The sequence below is a fragment of the Lissotriton vulgaris genome, chromosome 3_1 (genome assembly GCF_964263255.1).
Source record: "Lissotriton vulgaris chromosome 3_1, aLisVul1.2, whole genome shotgun sequence".
Classification (NCBI taxonomy): domain Eukaryota; kingdom Metazoa; phylum Chordata; class Amphibia; order Caudata; family Salamandridae; genus Lissotriton; species Lissotriton vulgaris.
In genome coordinates, this window is record NC_141689.1 from 945,253,624 (window position 1) to 945,273,237 (window position 19,614).

Genomic DNA, 19,614 nt, shown 5'->3' on the forward strand with positions numbered 1-19,614 from the left:
TATAAATAATAGGTTGAAAGACCACACATGAGATTTGCCCATACAGCAGCACTAGGTATGGATTACACAGTGCCTGTTGTAATCGTGTGACACGCAGGTGGTTAGGCCCCACCTACACTGCTAGGTCCAGCTGTAGCAAAGCTACGCATGTCAAAGTACCTCCTAAATTTAAAGACTATGCTGTGTATTGATTTTCATTTTCCATTATATGTTTATTGATGTTAATTATTTTATATCTTTAACTTTGTTTATAGTTGTTTTTGTTTTTTACCGGTGCTTGTTTATTTTTCATGCTCCTCCTGTGGAATATAGAATTCTGCAATTCTTCATTGGTTGTCCTGGAGATCATTTGAGCTTGGGCAGCAGGCTGCTTGGTCATCTCTTTCCTTGTGGGTCTGTTTCTGTACTGGTATTGAATTACAGCTTGTTCCAGCCACCGTTTCCTGTCAGTATAAAGGAACATGTATAAATGTCTTTGGATGAATTAAGCTGCAGTGCACGGGGTAAGCTCACTTCTCGTATGGTTATTTAAATACAGCATCTTAAAACTGGTGAAACACAAGCACCGGGGCATGCGCCTCAACTTTGACAGAAATGCATCACTATTTAGGCTGGGTGGCATTTCTTTCTTTCTGGTGAAGGTAAACCTGGCGGGCGAGAAGCCTCAGCAGCGCCTCCGCTGCAGTAGCAGCAGTCCTCCTGCGGGTGGCGAGCGAGCAGACAGCAAACGCCACTGTCTGCGAGTGACCCGCAGAGAGGGTGACAGAGGGCGTGGCGTGCGCGGTGACGTCACACAGGCTGCAGGCCCGGAGGCGGAGTGGCTTCCGAGCTGGACTGTTTGTATGAAAACATTCAGCGTTCGTCCCGAATGCGGTGGCCGCTGAGGTTCAGATCCACGGTGGCGGCGACGCGGCACAGCCAGCGGCCGCAGAGGGCCAGCGCGAGCCCAGGCGCCCCCGAGAGAGTTCACCACCGCCGCCGCCCCTCTCACTGAATGAATGAGCATCGCCGTGCCAGCACAGGGGAGAAAAAGGTGAGAATACCAGCTGAGCCCTCCTGAGGTGAGCTCAGGGACTGGGACATTCTGGGCTTCGGGGGAGGACTCCATGTGTTTGGAAGACTTGGGGGGGTCGCAGGAAACTGGTGGGTAAAGAGGAAGTAGGACTGAGTGTGGTGGTATGTGGCAGGTGGATTGGATGATTGCTCTAACTGTGGTTTATAGATGATATCACTCAGCAGGATAGTGGGTGGATGATGCATGTGGGGTGCTTGGAGATGTGTTAGTAAAAATAGGGGGTGCCGAGAAGATCAAAGGTGGTTGGGTGAAGTAGCACGATGGGTGATGAATACACTTTAGTCAGTGCTATATGATAGATCCGAGGATAACCATCGGTGGCCAATTAGCGCCATAAAAGAGTTCCATTTTCAGGGTATCTACATGAAATACATTTACTGTGAACTGGAATGCTTTACGTAGTCGTTAGAAATCGTGAATACCCGTCTCAGTTCCTTCTCTCTGTTTAGGGCCCTGGATGGGATGCAGTGGAATATGGCAGAAGGTGGAGTTGAATGGGGACAGTGGGTTCAATAAAGCGAGATGGGAGTGTGGGTAGGCTATACCGTTCTTGGTAAGCTGGATAGATTACTGACAGATGAGTGGGATGGATCCGATGCAGTACATTTAGGCATAGAAGGTACATGAACATTTAAGTTGGTAAAGACCGAGAGATGAGGTAGTGCTAAGTGCTGTGATCAATCAATCAGGATTTGTAAAGCGCGGCTAATCACCCGTGAGGGTCTCAAGGAGCTGGACTTGATAGGTGATCTGAGTCATTCGAACAACCAGGTCTTGATTTCTTTCCTAATTTTCTGGAGAGGACCTGAGGTGCCGGGTAGGTCGTTCCAGGCTTTGGCCGCCAGGTGTGAGAAGGAGCATCTTCAGCTGTTGTTTCGGTGGACCCGTGGGCTGGCTTTGAGGAAGAGGGAGATGGATTGTAGCTGACTGGTCGGTTGGTGGAAGGTCATGCATTTGTTGATGCATGCTGGTCCTTTGTTGTGTAGGGCTTTGTACCCGTGGGTCAGCATCTTAAACTGGCATCTCTTCTGGATTGGGAGCCATTGTGGCTTCTTGACTTGGGGAGTGGTGTCGGTTTGTCTGGGAAGGTCGAGGATGAACCTGGCCGCTACATTTTGTATTCTCTCTAGTCTCTACAGTAGACGTGCGGTGAGTCCTACATAGAGTGTGTTCCCGTAGCCCAGCCTGCTGTTGACGAGGGCCTCCATGACGGTTCTTCTGCGGTTGCCTGGAAGATTTGGCAGAGCATGCTTAAAGTGTGGATCCAGTGATAGAGACTGCATTTATCTCATTCTTCATAGTTAGCTTGCTGTCTAAGATTTTGCCGCGGTTGCAGGCGTGGTCTGTCAGGGCGGGGGGCTGGGCCGAGTTCGGCAGGCCACCATGCATTGCTCCATGAAGAGGTGTTGATGGAGGGTTTAGATTTGGTTCAGAGATGGGCTCAGGGATCAGTATTTAGGAGAAGATTATGTATTAGCACCCCATGGCTCTGGATCGATGTAATATGTGGGGTACGAAAAGCATGAGCTATTGTTTTGTACACTCCATCTCTCTGTTATTTCAGGTAGGTAATATCTTCCTGGCATCGACGGCAACTCTTGGTCTATGGTGACTCTAGAAAATAGTGGTTTATTCTAGGCTGTCTTCGTACAGCCCTTAATTGGTGGACATGATGTGCATCAGTGACACACAGTGCCAGCCTTATTATTTAAAGCAGAATTCGTTGTGCATGCACAGCACTTAGCAGTTGCTAAAGACTGCAGAGACTCCTTTAAAGAAGGGACGGTACCGTTGGAAGTTTTGAGGTCACCTAAAATATTGATAACAGTGGCACTTTTTGCCCAGACATCCATGGCGTTTGTTGGTCACATAGACACTAACCAGCATGCAAGGATGCCCGTTTAATTAGAAGTAGACGGGGTAGCAAGAGTCAACAGCTAACTAAGCTCCTTGCTCCTATTGATACTGCCCTGGATACCCATAGTTAATAGAGGTAAAAAAGCGGCTCCAAGAATAAGTACATAGGGTGAAAATGACCCCGTTACATTCAGTCATTTCCACCAAGCTAATAGGTGCCTGTTAATGTTCGGGGGACGCAATAGGGCAGCCATTACCATTTGATGCAATCATGCAGCCTTTGGTGCAAAGGTATGCATGATGTAACTTCCATCGCCCGGTACGCTTAGGTGACTGCTTTCAAGATGCGAACACCGTGGGCCTGTGCAACGACAAGGCCAATTCAACCGGAGTCCTGCTGTTACAGGCTTGGGACAATCCGAGAGACCTCCACCGGCAGCCTGCATGTGCAGCCAGTGACAGGCGCAGCAGTTGAGGACGGACAAGCCCAGGACATAATTGAAATGGGAAAGCTTAGATCAGCCTGGTTGCTGATGGTGGCATGGACTGTGATTTATGACAGGCAGCAGCACCCTTAGGCGCTGCGACCGTGAGGCTGAGAGCAACCTGGGGTCCGCCCCCTCCGGAGCCCGAGTACACCTGACCTGACACAGAAGCGACTGCTGCAACACGCGTAGCAACCGAGCAGACCAACTCTCAACAAACGGGTGCGGCGCAAAGAAGCCAGGCCTGCTGGAGACTAGTTTCATCTTGCAGCATTCAACAGCCCAGGGCTTTAGCTCCGAGTCTAACGCGGCCACTGTGTTTGTTTGGTTTTATAACGTCCGTTCTTCAAGTAGGGCCTGCCAGTCCTTTTGCAATTGAGAGGCGTTTCGGGCGCCTCCCATTAAGATCGTTATCTTAATAGGACCCTCTCTTCACGGGGACGTAATAGGTTGCTCACTCGGTTCACATACTCTACTAGGATGTCGATAAAACCAGAAATAAATACGAGCCAGCAATCGATGCAAGCGATGGCCTTGTTACTGTAGCTGCAGTCTGTAGCGGGAAGACGAGATGTTAGTTCTCAACGAGGCATTTTCCTTCTCAGCCATATTGCATACTGTTGGTACCATCTTCAATTTTTACTATCCATCTTTATGGAGTTGATAATGCCTTTTATTAGACCAGCACCTATAAGTGATCCATGGCCTTTTAGTTTTCTTCAGTTCGACGGGTATGCCCATCTGTGCGTCCCCTGGCCCATGAGGAGACTTGGCCTAGCAGTTCAGGCTGGACTGCACCTACTGGGGCAGGTGCGTGCCTGTTCTGTATTAGGGGGGGTTCTTGACTAAAATGGCACAATGGGACAAAAGATGGACTGGAATACGGCCCAGAGAAATTATTTGTGTCTGCGTTTATGCCAAGCATTAGATCCACGACATTCCTACTTTCCCCAGAGATGTACAAGCTTTCCTGATTTCACTGGACCCTTTTTCAGATATATATTTAAATTATATTACCAAAACATGCAGTTTATGTTCCCAAAAGAAGGAAAGCTTTGATGGTTTGGAAGTGCTAGCATAGGCTGGCATTTGAAAAGTTTAGCAGGCACTGGGAAAGCGATAGTTGTTTGTGAGAATAACCATGTCTTGGTCTATTTGCTCATTAGGAGCGGCTATTTCTTTCTGCAGAGCAAAAACATGATATAAAACATGTTTCTACTGTTTTGGCATTGTCTTGTTTCTGTTACCTCTGTAAAAAATAAACTTGCTGGGGTGTTAGTCTCTTTTTCTGCATTGGCGTGCTTCGAGTGCCTTCTTTGTTTCAAAGTACACTTCTGTTATCTCCATGTCATGTTCGTGCCCCTTGAGCAGTGCGTTGTGAAATGTATTTATCAGTGATCTCAAATCTGTGCCATTGTGTGGAATTGATATTTAAAGTAGTTTTTCCTTTCTTCATGGACTTTGATTTAGAGCTGTGTCTTCAAAGCTTGTCTGAACAGAGTGTGTTGCTCACTGGCAGTTCCTTATGTAGGAAGGCATATTTTGCCAGTGAGCACGTCAACATACAAAGAAGGACTTTCTTTCCAGATTTTTTCATGGCATAAGCACCCATCTCCCCTCTATTTTCTCTCTGATTGGTGTTCTACAGGTGTCACTCAGTTCTCCACCCCACAGTTATTTTTCCTCCACGCACCATTTCTATGATGGTGCTAGCTCGGGTTCTTTTCTCTTTTTGCTCCATGCCCTCGATTGCTTTTTTTTTTTAAACTCTGCTTCTACTTCTCTCGCTGTATGCTCCACCCTTCTTTTTTGGAGCCTGCTCTAGTCTCACTCTACTGCTGGCACTTCTTTTAGTTTCTGTTCTTCAATCTCAATGCTGCTCTTCAGTGATACTTCCTCTTCTTCTCATCTGCCTAGCACCCACTAGACATAGAGCCCTTTATTAACTCCCCGTAAAAACAGTTCTTTATTTTATCAGTTTAGGAGCTATTTTCCATTCGCCTCCTCCTAGATCGTAGTTATGTAGCCGTGTTTTATGAAATCTGTTGCTTCTGACCGAGGGATTATCATAAAAAGAACTAGCATAGCCAACCATGTCACCATTTGAGTGTTGTACAATGCAAAGACAACTAATCGGGCAGGCAACTTTTTACTATTTGGACTAATCTTAAAATGTGAAAGCCTCATGAAAATCACTGGATTTATCTTGTTTTTCAGTGAGAGCGATTTGTTTAGTTGAGTGACCTGATTATCATTGACTTTCAGAGGTGGGCAACTGTGTTTATTAGTTTAAAGCTACTCGGTGTACAGCAATATGAAGTTCTTTCTTTAAGATGTACAAACATAAGTTTTATCTGTATTTATCCAAATAAGTAGAAGAGGAATTGATTCTACTTGCTGATCTACGTGTTAGCTTTATAGCAGAATTTTGTTTGCCCGCAAAGGGTATGAAAATGTGCACCTGCGGCTGAGGGCAGGCTGTGGATTGGGCACAAGCATGAAGGATCTCGGGTGCCATGGTTCATGGATGTGTCTGAGGGGAAATTGCCAAGAGTGACTTTTAGTTGGTATCTTTTAAATGGGAACCGAACCGATAAAGAGAGGAATGCGACACCGTGGTCACCTTGTGGAACTAGTCTGACGGAATGCCATCGCTGCCCAGGTGTCAAATGCTACTGATAAATGTAGGTTGCTGAAATGGCTCATCCTCCCCTGGCAGTATTGTAAGAAAGGCAGTCTCTTGGGCTGCAGCCAATGCAGCTACCCTGCTGGGTAAGCTGCAAAACATCGACAATACATCATATACACTTGGAATTCAGAAACGCTTTCAGGGGTTTTGCTTAAGTCATAACAGTGTGATGAATTATTTTTGTAAATGTGTGTTTTGAGAATTTGAGGGGAAGAAGCGTGTTTGCAGTGGCTGCAGTATAGCAGAGTTCTGGAGGCCTTTAGGCATTGGAGACTCCGTGCCAGCAATATTCCACGTTTTTTGTAAGAACGGTAGCCAATACAACCTCACTGCTCCTTATTGTTTTCATTTGCAAGAATGTGTAGACAAGTCTACTGGAAAAAGTTTCTTTAGTTGAGGTTACCGGAGGACAAATGAAAGGCAGGGAGCTTATTTGTTAACCGTTTGGTCCTGCTTCCTCGCTGAAATAAAAGACTAATACACTTATATAACTGACATAGTTGTATCTTGGCCTTTGTTTAAATGTTCAGCGTGATTTTACGTATTTATTTGACCCCAGAAGAATAAACGTCTGTCTGTGCCGAACAGAGAGTCACACTTATCTGGTTCGTGTTCCACACAGGTTTTTGTTGTAGTCACTCCATCCACTGCTATTCTAGAACAACGTGAGTATTTATTGTTAAACAAACAGATGGGTAAAGCGGATGGTAAAGGATAGATTTGATTACATCACTCGGATTAGATGCTGGGGACACTGAAGGGGGTTTAAGGGAGGCCAATATTTGAAGATTTCCCTAGTAATTTCTTCGGCTGTTTGCACAGTGCATCCTAGCTTTAGGTATTGTTGTAATGTTCTCCTGGTTGTTTGACAGTTTAGATTTGAATGTCTGTTGATCATCTGTAGTTTGCTGGTTGAAGTTTTACTGTTCAGGATATCATTCAAAGGCTTGATTTTGGAGTGTTGGTTGGTTGGACTTTCTTTTCCAGAGGTGCTATGAGCATTATTTTTTTTCGTTTCATTTATTTATTCTTTATTTTGGTTGTGCACCATAAAAGAACAGACACAGATAAGAACAAACAATGCTAAAACAATTAAAAAAGCTAAAAGTCATATCAACTTTTTTTTAGTTAAAATAGTTCTTGAGATTAAAACAATGAGAAAGGTCAGTGACGTAGCCCAGTCCATGGTTAGACTTTAAGAAAATTCATCCGTGCCCACCACATAGAATTTGAACAAGCATTTACAATGCAATGGTTTCGCCTTTGGAAAAGTTAGAGCTATTGGCATTGTAAATGACAACATTTGTATTTATGTGTTGGTTTTGAAAACAGATAAATAAATGGCATTGTCATTTACATTGCAATTAGCTTAATCTCTCGCAAATGTGAGACCTATTGCATTTGCACCCACACATACACACAGAGCCACACACACACACACACACACAAAGGCACACACACACACACAGAGCCAGCCGCACACACAGAGCCAGCCGCACACACACACACACACACACACACACAGCCAGCCACACACACACACACACAGCCAGCCCGCACACACACAGCCAGCCGCGCACACACACACAGCCAGCCGCACACACACAGCCTGCCGCACACACACACACACAGCCAGCCGCACACACACACACACAGCCAGCCGCACACACACACACAGCCAGACGCACACACACACACACACACACACACACACAGCCAGCCGCACACACACACACACACACACAGCCAGCCGCACACACACATACACAGCCAGCCAGCCAGCCTCACACACACACACACAGAGCCAGCCAGCCGCACACACACACAGAGCCAGCCGCACACACACACACACACAGAGCCAGCCGCACACACACACACACACACACACAGAGCCAGCTGCACACACACACACACACAGAGCCAGCCACACACACACACACACAGAGCCAGCCGCACACACACACACAGAGCCAGCCAAGGCTGCAAAGAAGATAAAAAGTAACTGGGTAATATAAAGGAGGTACAGGAATATGAGTAGTAGAGATTGAAAAGGTGTGTGGCACATGAAGAGGTCTGGCAACAGGTTATGAGGTAACAAGGAGCAGCATTAGCACTCCATGTGACCTCACACTGGACAACCGGACAGAAAGCGCAAGATTTCCAGCCCACAGATTTACATATTCTGCGCACTAATGCACCCATCACTGGAGAGACTAAATTGCATGCATCCTAGCATCAGAGCGCAATCAGCAATGGGGAGGCGCAAATGGAGCAAAGAGCGGCAGGAGATATTACCTGTAGCAATGGAGGAGGGGGCACAACTGGGTGCCCTGGCCCATTACCTAGAGCAAAATGCTTGATCTCAAAGAAAGTCTTGTGCACCAATTAAGCATTAAGGCTAGTTTAATCTAATGAAAAAAAAATCAGCTTAGTCCGTTCCTCCTACCTCCTGGCTCCAGCCTCAGGTCTGCACCCCTTCACCTCTTGCCTCTCCGACCTCTGCAGTCTGCAACTTCTGTGAAAGCTCCAGGCAGTTTCCCGGTAGCTTCACTCCAGGAGGTTTCAATGCGCCGTTTGTACTTCAATTGCCGGTACCTCACCAGCACCTCCAGCTGTTAGGATGCCGGTCCAAAGAAAGAACAGCCGGTGGTGAGATTCGGACACAACGCTGCGTTTCAACGCATCAGCCGGACATCAAAGGGCATCAATGGGGCCACCATTAGGCACTCCGTAAACCAACACGGAGCTCCATGATTTCCGTGACGTGATCACTCAAGCACTGAGCACAAAAACTCCACTGCAGGGGGCAGGGCTGCGCCACTTGTGGCTACTCGGAAGCATGGTTCTCCTTAGCCATCCCCAGCATGCACCCCGCAAACCGCTATTGCACCTTACAGTTGACAGTTTTTCCATATTACTACTCAAAATACCATTATTATTGGCTTGAATTAATCACCCATGAAGCCGTCTTACTCTTCAAGAATGGCAACTACGTCAACTCTAGCCTGCATTGCTCCCTAATACTACATTTGTTGGAGGTACCCACTAGGGGTGCCGGATGGCGCGGCTATGCGATGACAGCGGCAATAGCGGTGAAGGTAGGACTGCTACCAAGTGCTGTGACCGCTGCCCAGAAGCAGCAGAAACATTCGGTATAGGGCAGGTACACGAGCACTACCGGCGAATTAACTTGAGGGCTGCCGGCAGCCTGAAGCAATACCATCCAATGCGGCCGACCGACGGCCATCCGGAGGCCGCTGCAGTGATTAAACACTTACCGGGGAGAGGCTTCAGAGTGCGCTGACCACAAGACCCCCAGTGCTAAGTTGTGTAAAATGACAGGGGCTTGATGCAGGATGGGCCCGCTACCCCAGCGTGGCCGATGAGCTTAGTGAGTACACAGGGAGCGGGCCTGCAACGTGAGAGGAGATGGATGACTGCTAAGCATTCTGCTGCCCAGGCGAGACTTTGAGATCCAATGTAAATGTGAGGCAGCGCTGGGGAAGAGATCTGCTGCATGCGGTTGCGTGGCTGTATGGAGGCCCAGGGCTTATGATAACATCTTTGTGGGGGGCATCTTGAGAATGGTTTGACTGTGGCTGCAAGTACAACAAGCACCTACGGGCACACGGACAGCGGGAGGGGGGGCGGGAACGGACAGCGGGAGGGGGAGCGGGTTAACGGGCACACGGACAGCGGGAGGGGGGGCAAGAACGGACAACGGGAGGGGGGGCGGGAACGGACAGCGGGACATCGCGCAACCCACCCCTATAAACAACACTTCCAAAATGGCGAAAACAAAGCGTAAAAAATAAAATAAAATAACCACCGCCCACCGCCGCATGACGATCGCAAAGGGGCGGGATGAGTAAAAATGGCCGGAACGCCCACGAATCTGCTCCGGCAATGACGTACAGATCTCTCTTCCAATGGCTAGCCTCCATTTATGGAGCTAGCCAATGGAAGAGAAGGCGGGACCAAAGCCAGTACTGTTCTAACATTAGATTTCGCCTGCGCGAATGCTGCTGCGCAGCGGACACCAGGCGAAACCTAAAACGGGATACCACATAGACAATAAAAAGTTCAGTGTTGTATTTTAGGAGCCTGAATGCTTCTTTGCAATGTGTTGTGCCAAGGTTCCTACACAACTGGATCAACCATCTTTGTCTGATTTTGTGGTATCCCGGGCAAAAGAAAAAAACATGGAATTCAGACTCCTCGCCCGAGCTACAAGCAGGACACCCCAATGTACCACTGGACCATTTATTGGTGAAGGAACGCAGGGGAAGGCAGCCATGTCGAAACTGTACATAAAGTTTCATGGCTAATGACGGTCGGATTTCATCGAATCTAGGCATGGCTCAATATTATACGTATCCTTCAACACCAGAAAGTTTGATACAAGAGATTCAGAGGTAGCATCTTCTTAGAGTTTATCAAGTTTGCCCACCCTATAGCTGGTAACTAGTTGTTTACGCAGGATTCTCAAACAGGCTGAATCTGGATTATATCATAAATCGTGTCTGCCAATAGAACGGAGACCTTCCCTGATATGTGCAAACCATGACAGTTTACCTATTCCAGGGAGTCTCAACATTTCTAGGAGCTCGGACCTGTACTCAGCCAGTTCAGGTGTCACCCAGAGGCTCCGCCAAAAAAGTAGTAGGTTCTCTGCGATGTGTCTCACCACTAGATCCATACGCAGTGGAACCAGAGGGTAACTCACCAGTAGGCCCAATAGCTGCCTAAGAAAGTTGTTCTCTGTTTTAACAATGGGGCTAAGGTCAGAATGCCCCCAGAGCTTAGCCCCACATAGAGTGGCACTCCTGAGCTGGGTTTTATAAATCTCCATGACTGGACTTACTGTCTTATTAAAAAAACTTCCTATAAAACTTGTCCAGGCCACTTACAGTCTGGGCCAGTTTAAGATTTGACTTCTCTATTTGGGGCCCCCAGGCCATCTTTTCAGTAAGTATTCGGCCCAGGTAGTCAAATATAGATACCCGCTCCAGGGGAATACCGTTCAAGCATGTGTTGGGGTGGGTAGATCGATTAGGGTTGAAGACCATACATTTAGTTTTTTGACTGTAGATATCCAACCCCTTTGACCTACAGAACTCACAAAACCAGTCTAAAATTCTCTGAATGCCCATAGGAGATTTGGAGAGGAGTAGAGTATCGTCAGCAAACATCATAGCCGGAATTGGCTTGTGCGCTAGTTTGGGTACATCTGTGTCCTTCAGTTCACTCGGCGCACTTACCAGTCTGTTGATGTAGATGCAGAACAGGGTTGGGGCTAGCACGCATCCCTGTCTAACTCCCCTGTTAATGGGGATGGGTTACATGAGTTCCCATACCTGGTTTGGGCGTTGTTGCCAGTATTTAACCATCTCAGTATATCTAAAAGATAATAGGGTAGTCCTAATTCAGTCAGAACCTCACACAGAGCATCTCTGGTTACAAAGCCAAATGCACTCTTGAGGTCCACAAAGACCAGATACAGGCTACCTCCTTGTAGATGTACTGAATTCCAACAAAGTAGTTGGAGCCTAAATATCTGATCTATTGATGTTTTTTCTCTGAAACCTGCTAGCAAAGGGTTCATGATCTTGTGTTCCTCCAGCCAGGATTGCAGACTGTCTTATAAAATCCTGGCCAATACTTTTTGTGAAACATCTATAAAACTCGTCGGTCTATTGTTTGTCTGTAATAGAGGTGATCCCTTTTTGTATACCAGGAGGATCTCCGCACCTTGCCAGGTTGCAGGGAGGGCCATTCCCTCGAAGATGACATTATAGACCACCCATAAATAAGGGCCGCGGATATTGGGTGCAGCCCAAAAAAGATCCCCTGGTATCTTGTCCAAGCCTGCAGCTTTCCCAGGAACTAATCTGCTTAGGGCTTTTGTGACTTCTGGGGTCAGGCTGCTGGGCTCAACAACATAGGAGGCATAAAGAGCCAGAAAATGCTCTTTCCAACAGTCATCCGCTATTTTTGGCTCAAAAGCCACCTTTCCTTGGCTACTACCTGTGGATATAATGCTCCAGTATGATTTAATATCTTTTGCCTCCAGGGCCAGATTCAGACTATCCCATTAATCCATTTCCCATGCCGTTTTTGCAGATGCAATGATGGTTTTTAGAGGGACCTTGCTGATTTTACTGTAATATTACACTTAGATTTTATAGCCTCTACCAATGCCTTTTTTACCACCCAACAGCTACCATTGAACCATGTCTGCTTTGTCTTCATCCCACCACCCCTTGCATACACTGTCAAAACACCTCCTCCAACTTTGAGGTGGTGGACTCACTGATCTTTGCAACCTCTGCGAGGGATGCAGCGATACCTCCTGACTTTACAAGCTCAAACATGGCTCAAGGTTGGGTGTAATGGCTTCAAATAGGAGGGCCATTTTTTGGGGGGATTTTTCTAACCATGCCCACCTGACTTTCCGCCTATCATTAGTAAGTGCCAGACTGTGATCAATAGCAGAAACGTCTGCTGATTGATCCCCAGTCATTGGCAATGTGAGTTCAAGTATTAAAGCATTATGGTCACTATCATGGTGAGGCCTGACAGTGAAATCCTTAACCTGGCCCCACATCCTGGATTCTACTAGAGTATAATCTAAGATAGAGGGGTGGCCAACACTATTATAAGTATAACTCCTGAGGAGTCAGAGCTGAAATGGCCATTGCTGGCTCGCAGGAAATGCTTTAGAGTAAGTGCTTTAATTTGCAGAGCCAAAGGTGTCCAAGCCCTGATCGGAGAGATATTGGTCTCAGGAATAGCCCACAGCTCGTCCTCCTCTGTAGCAGGTGTACCGATTGGTTCGAATTGGCAGTTAAGGTCACCCCCCAGCACTACTAAAGCGTTGCTGGAAAGACCCGCTAACAGACCATCGAGTTCGTCAAGGGTCAGAGATTCTTGGCCGGTCCTCACCGGCATCGAGTAGATGTTGATTAAGGCTGTTTTAAACTCTTGGGTAAAGGTCAGTATGAGGCACAATATGTCTGGGGAGCAATGCACCACTGGTGTAATCGTACAACCTAAATGACACCCAACCCACGTACAAAGCCCTCCACAGTGCATCCTAGCTTTAGGCATTGTTATAATGTTCTCCTGGCTGCGTGACAGTTTAGATATGAATGCCTGTTGATCATCTGTCGTTTTCTGGTTGACGTTTTACTGGTCAGGAAATTGTTTAAAGGCTTGATTTTGGAGTGTTGGTTGGACTTTCTTTTCCATAGGTGCTATGAGCATTATTTTTTAAAATTTTGCATTTTGAATGCTTAACTGACAGTGGGGCTTTGAACACATTCTTGTATGGCAGGGTCGTTATTAGACAGGGTTCATTTGTACTCACTAGTCTTTTTTTTTTTTTCAAGTGCCTTAGATTAATTTGTGAGAATCGGCCTTTGATCTTTCTTGCTCTTTGGGATTTATCCTTTGTAGAATAGAGTAGCTAACAGTGGACCATCGATGTGTGTTGCCAGTATTCTAATGAACGTTGCAAATTAAGATGAGCTGGCTTCCATCCATTAATCATTCACCGAAGAATATTGCTTTCTCAGACGTGTCACTCATTTCAGAATTTTCACTTGTAAGGATAAGTAATTTATATGGGGTGCTATTCTGTGAACAAAGTTGGAGACCAGCAATTAAAAATTCAGAACTCGATCCAGGTCTATCATTTTCCCTGATAGGTGAATGTATGTCTGTCGGGAGATAATTATTTTAATTCAGCATCTTACTCCATAAGGAAATGGCTAGGTACGAGACAAACTTGCAATGTCCAGAGATTTGAAATGGTCAAATTGAACAGTGAATCATGTGGGGGAGGAGAACAGACAGCAAAGCTCCCTTTATCACTTCTGAAGCACCAAGTCACATTCTTCAACCTGGCCGCCTCCACCTTTTTAAACTGTCTTCTTCATACGGTTTATGGTAAATCCAGGAGTCCCTGAGGAAGGGCTGTCCCCTGTTCAAAACACCTCTTTGCAGGTGGAAATAATTTAAAATATTAATTATTGGAACTGTTTGCTGCACAGACATCTTAGTCAACTTAGGAGTTTAAAAAAACTAAAGATACCAATTTTATCATGAATGTCATGATACAATAAAGTCCTTTGCAGTTGAAGCGAAGTGCAGTGTAAGTGTTTAAAGTTAAGCAAGTGTTAGGATATTTCGCTTTAGAAATACAAAAACAGGTACACCAAAGAGGGAATCCAGTGTGTAAGATATGTCACAGCAGATCGACCTCAACTTAAATGTTGGTGTTATTGTTCTCAAAATCTCTACTGCCTCCCTTTTTAGGGTGAATTATATGTTGTAATCATGGTAGGTCTAACAAAAAACACCACAGCATTGTTGACAGTTGTGAGATGGCCAATACTTCACAGTGTTCCTCCTCAGTTATGTGTCTGATTTCTCATTTTTTTTGCAGCCTAATATTGAGGTGGGCATTTTGGGATTACCATGTGTGGATGAGACCCCTTGGAATTAGAAGCTAAAGCCCTTGAATAGACGTTACGTTAGTGTACATCATAAATCTATTCCAGTTTTACAAAACATTTATTGTGTGTTTATCCAGGATAGTGTTCTGGGATCTGAGGAGCTTTACTCCATTCTACCTGAGATGTACGCAAGAACGTGATTCGATGAGTGGAAGGGTTATGTGGGAATTGGGTTAGCTGCTGAGGTGCATCTGGTTGTCATGAAAATGGACGCTGTTTTCATAGGGTACTTTGAGAAACTGAAATAAATGGGAATGGACAGAAAACTGAGGTGAGATCTTGGACAGACATTGAGGTTTGAAAAATGGGATTTAAATATTTGCTATTGTCAGTTGTGCTCGATGTAAGCTTCATTTAGATAAATAGGCAGCTTATGTATGCCTACTCATCCCACTAGGGTTAAAGGGAGAGCAATGCCTGTAGAGGCATGGTTGTGTTGTAAAAGGGCTCCGACTACACAGTTTCAAGATGAAAAACTCCACATGGAGGGATGTACTGGCTTGATTTCATAGTTTCTTTATATAATGATATTTAAATATTATTGAGTATGTATTACATGCTTATATGGATTTTTTAAAGTAGAAATCTTTATTACTTTTCTCAAATGCAACAACATCACATTCCATATGGTCAAGTGACAACATTCATGTGTAAAGTACCTTTGTAGCAGGATTAGGCAAAAGAAGCTGAAGAGTGCTGCCTTTCCATGATACATTAACCAGGACTACCCTCAGACCCATCAAATCTGTAGTAATCCTGTAAAGTTTCCAACTGCCATTCATGTTTTTGGGGATACCCATGTTTCTCGTACACCCACTTGTCTAAAACCTACAGTGCTATCCAGGTCACCAGGAACGTGTTCTCAATATTTGGGCTAAGCCCCTCTTGGTGATACCCAACTCAAGTCCAATGAACGCTTTACTGGAACAAAAAGTCTATGCCCTTCTATGATGTTCAGAAGGGGCCAATGGGATGTGAGAAGAATTCCATGCACATGCCAGCTCATCCCAGTGTGTCTGCAATCTAATAACCCCCATGCTGAGTATAGGAACTCTTTCCGGCCCCCTGCACATTGCAGGAAAGTTAGAATTTCTTGCTCCCCATCTCCCACAGGCATGCTCTTGTGTTGTGCAAACAATGGAGAAACTTGAACTGTGTGAGCCTGACTCTTTCCGCATTGTTGCTCTCCCAGAGCCATTATGGCCTCTTGCCATTCGCAATCACCCAGGGCTCCTGATCATCCTCCCAGCCCATCACTACAGTGACAGTGGAATGAGTGAGCGAATTATTAGTGTTCTCTACATTTGGGAAGTCTTCTTTGTGGACAAAAGGCCCATGGTGAATTTGGCTTCAAGGACACTATACTTTGGAATTTCATCTAGTGTGGTCAGGTAAGGTGTGACCATGCGTCTGAGTTGTAGATAACAAAAGTAATGAGTTTTGAGTAGGCTGAATCCCTTTTGGATGTCAGTAAATGTCTTCATTGTAATGCTGTTAGTTGTCACCTTTGGCATAAAGGATCCTTCCCAAAAAAGGCATATTTTCCATACATTTTGCCTGCCATCCTATTTCACGAGTATTTTCCCTTCAAACTGTGTTGCCCATTTGGTGCCAGATGTATGCCTGTGCGTATCGGCTCCTATTGAAAATAAGCATTTGAAATGCAATAGGGGTCGCATTCACGCAAGTTTGAGCTATTGGCATTGTAAATGACAATGCCTTTTAATTATGTTTTGGGTTTTAAAACATAAATCAAAGGCATTGTCATTTACAATACTTTTTTTATATACTTTATTGGCTTTTACAAAACAACCAAGAGACTTAGTTTCCTTCCATATAGCAATTACAATTACATATGTAAAACATACAGCATACATCACATTACCACAGAATAGCAGACAATTTATATCAGATGACATCTTGTTGTTGGTCTACACCCCCTACCGCCCCCCTTTCAACACCACATTTCTGTACGCACTTGCCGGTAGGCCCTGAAATTGCCTAACAAATTCTCCCCCCGCTATACCAGTAAGCAGCCATTATGACAAGCGAACAAGGTCGAGCCAAACCCCATGTGACTATTCAGCAGGACTGTTCGCTCTCGCCTCTTGGTCTACAACTCCAACTGATTCTGTATCCTTGTCCCTGGTTGCCATATATGTTTTATACAGCGCTCAGACGTTCTTAGGTCTGCTACGTGGTGGTAGAAGCTTACTGAAGTTCTCAGTTTGTGTGCTGCAATACATCATGTCTCTTTACCACTGAGCTGTCGTAGGGATCGGGCACGTGACCAGCATATCGCTACCATGCACCTACCTAGTAGCAAGCCTGTGACAACCAACCTTCGGGCCCTTTTTGGTATCAGTTTAGAATAACCCAGCAGGGTCAGCGCGGGCTCTGGAGAAAGCGTCAAATGTGTTACTTGGCCCAATTCCATAAAGACTAGGCCCCACAATTTGGATATCCCCGGACAGAGCAAGGCCAAGTGAATAAAATGTGCCTGTTGAGCACTACAGCGCTCACAATCTGCCCCATCCCTCAGTCCATACCTTCATAGTCTCACTGGGGTGCAGTAGACCCTGTTTAGATACTTAAAGTGAATCAATCTGTGTCTACCATTTAAAGATATCCACTTAGTGCTTTCGCAGCAGTATTTCCACATACTTTCATCGATGTCCCTGCCCAAATCCTTCTGCCACGCTATTCGGGCTTTAGTGTAATGGTTTTCCCTGTGGCTCATTGTCAGTTTGTATGTTTTCGACACTCTCTGGGTCGGCGATTCAGTTTTTATGACATCGGATAGGGGAGCCAGTTCCAGTGGTTCAGACAAGTCGCTGCCCAGGATATTCAGCAGTGCCTGCCGTGTTCTGTGAAACTGTAATCTGGTGAGGAGAGTTACTTCCGACTCTACGATCTCCATCTCTTCCCAGCTCTTTGCTGTGTTCCGCTCAAACAAGTCCCCTATCTTCTGCACTCCTATCAAGTTGAGAGCACGTGTAACTCCCTTGTTTCTACACAGGGGTAGCCATTGACACCACTTCAGTGGTGTGAGCGGGGAGTACAATATGGCACCTGCCTGTAACTTTAGAAGATGAAGCCAGGCATGCCTTGTAGCATTAACTGAGTCAAGAATCCCTGTTCTACGGTCCGCAGGCGTAAACAACAGCGCTGGCAACGGGAGAGGGGTCAGCCATTTACAATACTAATAGCTAAACTCTTGCAAATGCAAGACCTATTGCAATGCAATATAGGGCCTTCTCGGCCAGTTGTTAGATTGTAAATATCAGAGGAAGAGACCAGCCTGCAACATCTTCAAAGTAGTGATAAATATTGCAGTGAAGAATATGTGTAAGTGTTGTAAATTACACAGACACAAAGTGTGAAGTTAGTGTTTCATATGATCCTAGCTAAAAACATGAACAAAGCGCTCCAACACCTTTCACTCTGTGATTAAACTGTTGCGGCTCAGAAGGAAGAGCGGGAGTGGGGGCTATTTCCACCCTTCTCTGTGATTTGAGTGTGCGGTGTGGCATTGCGTAATGCCATTGCTATTTTTGGCCTAATAACTAAACACTCCAGCTGTAGTAGGGCCCTGGCTTCACCTCCTGGTGCAGGGCGGGCTGCGCTTTACGGCAGGCAGGCATGGAGGGAGGGATGGTCTTGGATGCAGCTCCGGCCTCATACAGTGGCCCTGCTATTAATAGTGAGCTAGAGGTGCTGAGGTGGTGGTATTGGGGGTATTGGTGGTGGTATTGGTGATGGTAGCGGTGATATTGGTGGTGGTTTTGATGGTGGTAGTGGTGATATTGGTGGTATTAGTTGTGGTGGTATTGGTGGTGGTTTTGGTGGTGGTATTGGTTGTGGTGGTATTCGTTGTGGTGATTGTATTGATGGTAGTGGTATTGGTGGTGGCTCTGATGTTGGTGGAGGTGGTTTGGTAGTGGTATTGACAGTGGTAGTATTGATGGGCGTGGTATTGGTGATAGTGGTATTGGTGGTGGTATCAGTAGTGGTATTGGTGGTGGTATCAGTGGTGGTATTGGTTGTGGTGGTATTGGTTGTGGTGGTATTGGCTGTGGTGGTATTGGCTGTGGTGGTATTGGCTGTGGTGGTATTGGCTGTGGTGGTATTGGCTGTGATGGTATTGGTTGTGGTGGCACTGGTTGTGGTTGTATTGGTTGTGGTTATATTGGTAGTGGTGGTATTGGTGGTGGTTGTATTGGTTATGGTTGTATTGGTTGTGGTGGTATTAGTTGTGGTTGTATTGGTTGTGGTTATATTGGTGGTGGTGGTATTGGTGGTATTGGTTGTGGTACTATTGGTGGTTGTATTGGTGGTGGCTGTGGTATTGGTGGTGCTGGTGGTGGTGTTGGTGGAGGCGGTATTGACGGTGGTGGTGGTATTGGTGGATGTGGTATTGGTGGTGGTGGTATTGGTGGTGGTGGTATTGGTGGTGGTAGTGGTGGTATTAGTGGTAGTGGTATTGGTGGCGGTGGTGTTGTTGTTAATAAAACAGGCTTTTGAAAACAACCCGTCAGGTGGCTTTAGTACAGATAATATGTAACACAGATGTGCTGTTGTCAGCTTCAGCCCTTTAGCACAGGATTATGTGCTACCTGGAATTCACATGACTTAATTCGCTAATCATTTCTAAATCTATTTTACTTGGGGGGGGTTTGAAACAGACACAAGATAATGCGGGGTTAATGTGATTGAAAGCAGGCGCCAGTGTTACGGGCGGCCGTGCTGCTTAAAAAACACAAGCAGTTTCAGCTGAAGCAGTGCATGTCCGGCCTGCAGTAAGAGAAGCTCAATTAAGTAAATAGTGCTTACAGAATAAATAACAGTTCCCGTGTAACAACCAAAGTAAAAGGGCCAGTCGCCATGGGAGGGTACAAATGAAGACAAGGCCACGCTAAGGAGGGACTAACAGACCTATTAACCAATCCGAAGGCAGCATTTATGAAAGACAATGACACAAGCCAATGA

General features: G+C 45.9%; 1 protein-coding gene across 1 annotated transcript in view; it reads left to right on the forward strand.

Moving 5' to 3' along the window:
• Positions 1-773: 773 nt before the first annotated feature.
• The window catches only part of AGTPBP1 (ATP/GTP binding carboxypeptidase 1), a 1,139,154-nt gene continuing 1,120,313 nt past the window's right edge, over positions 774-19,614 (forward strand). Inside the window, exon 1 of the mRNA XM_086961295.1 lies at positions 774-1,033. The gene's annotated coding sequence lies outside the window, so the exon portion shown is untranslated. The remainder of the gene's footprint in view (positions 1,034-19,614) is intronic.